The following is a 1,796-nucleotide window of genomic DNA, read 5'->3' as shown; positions in this document are numbered from 1 at the left end:
GTGCTGATTTCATCCTCCTACTGGTAGCAAGGGGGTCACACCAGTTCTAGCAGTTATGCAATGGAAGTGATGGTTTCTGATAACTTGCTCTTTGGAGCAAGAAACTTTCTCCCCGCAACCTCGCAGCAGGCTCCCTCATGCTCCGTGGTCAGCATTGGGTCACAAGCTGGCTCCGGAGCCAGTCCTCAGACCCTCAGACCTCAGCTCAGCCCTGAAACAAGTGGGGTGGGATCTGCCTCCCCTGAGCACTTACGGATGTGAGAGAGGTGCCACCTAAACAGTCATTGTCCTGCTAGGGAGGCAGAGAGTCCCCCAGAGTAAGACATTGCAGCTTGAGATGTTTAAGGTGGAATTCAAAACATAAGCAAGATCCAGGCAGCAGGCCTGGTGGGGAGTGGGTGGCTGAAGTCAAGTGGGGACGAAGGTATCTAAAGTTAGGAAGGTCCAGGAATCAGATGTTGGAGCGTCTGCATGGATCATCCACACAGATGTTGACAGTGCGAAGAATGAAGGCAATTAGTGGTGTCCGGCTGGCTCAGTCGGTAGAGCATGCGACTCATGATCTCGGGGGGTCGTGGGTTTGAGCCCCACGTTGGGCGTGGAGGCTACTCAAAAAAAATAAAATTTGGAAAAAAAAGAATTAAGGCAATAGATGGCCAGGGTGGGGCAGTGGGGGTGGAGAGAGGGACCCCCCGCAAGCCAAACTGCCAACTCCTCAGTAAATGACAGGGATGAGGGACAAGAGGGAAGGAGGGTGGGCAGTCCTTTCTTTCCTTCTCCACTAAACCCAACTGATTATAAGATCTTTAAGTGTTTCCAAGTCTTATCCCCACTGCGCCGGCCCAAGCACTCATTTATCTCCTCTGCGCTGGGGACCAGCTTCTAGACCGGCCACATGATAGTCCAATGAAATAAAAAGCCCCTGGGTGGGTTCCCAGCGTTGGTGCTTTTCAAAGCTCCTCCGATTACTCCAGCATACAGCCGTGGCTGGGACCACCGCTCTACCTCTCACGCTGTGGCCCCTTATCGCCTCAAAGGGCAGTTGGAGCAGATCCCTGCTATCCACTCAGTGGAATGAATGTATTAAGCCTCTGTGCTCCAGGCACTGGGAAAAGAAAAATGAAAAGCACGTGGTTGCCTCTCCCCCAGACGCCCACCCTGGGATATAAGCGCACGCATTACTGCAGTGGAGACTTGTGGGTGCCCCCGGGCAGGCAGGCTCCACACCGCCAGGCGACTCTGAATACAGACTTGGGACAGAAGACTAAATGGAGCATCCTCATCTCCATTTCACTGAGCCCCCCACATCCAGCCAAGTGTACTTCCCGGATCTTGCTTGTATTTTAAACTGTTTTGCTTCAGAGATCTCAAACTCTATAATCTGTCAAAACCCCGTTGTCGTCAAAATTAAATCTCGACTTCTTGGAATGAAATATATAAGGCCCTTATGATATGGCTCCTTGTCTACCTTTCTAGCTTCAGGTCTTGCCACTTCCCCCTGGGACTTTGCAATCCAGCCTTACAGGCAACTTACAGCCTCTTAAGAGCACTGTACCCCCTCATGTTTCTGAATTTTTGCATCTACTTCTCTCTTCATCTGGAAGATGCTTCCGGGACAAGCATGGAGGAGCACATTCTGGCTGGAAGAAATAGTATGAACGAATGTCTGGTGATGACAAGGAAGCACTTTGCCCAATCTGGCTGGCAAATTGGGCAAGGTGGATTTGAGGCCGTTGGTCTCCATTGGCATCGGAGTCCCTGGGGGAACTTGTTAAACCACAAACGTCTGTCCCCCT

General features: G+C 51.4%; 1 non-coding gene across 1 annotated transcript; it reads left to right on the top strand.

The window, feature by feature from the left end:
• The first annotated feature begins 524 nt into the window (after nucleotides 1-524).
• Nucleotides 525-599, top strand: TRNAM-CAU (transfer RNA methionine (anticodon CAU)). The gene has a single exon. It is a non-coding gene; the product is annotated as a tRNA-Met (tRNA).
• The last annotated feature ends 1,197 nt before the right edge of the window (nucleotides 600-1,796 follow it).

This window comes from Mirounga angustirostris, unplaced genomic scaffold (assembly GCF_029215605.1).
Source record: "Mirounga angustirostris isolate CCGP_5_RB_7025 unplaced genomic scaffold, mMirAng1.0.hap1 SCAF_14, whole genome shotgun sequence".
In the NCBI taxonomy this organism is placed as follows: domain Eukaryota; kingdom Metazoa; phylum Chordata; class Mammalia; order Carnivora; family Phocidae; genus Mirounga; species Mirounga angustirostris.
This window is presented reverse-complemented; position numbering and strand designations above follow the sequence as displayed.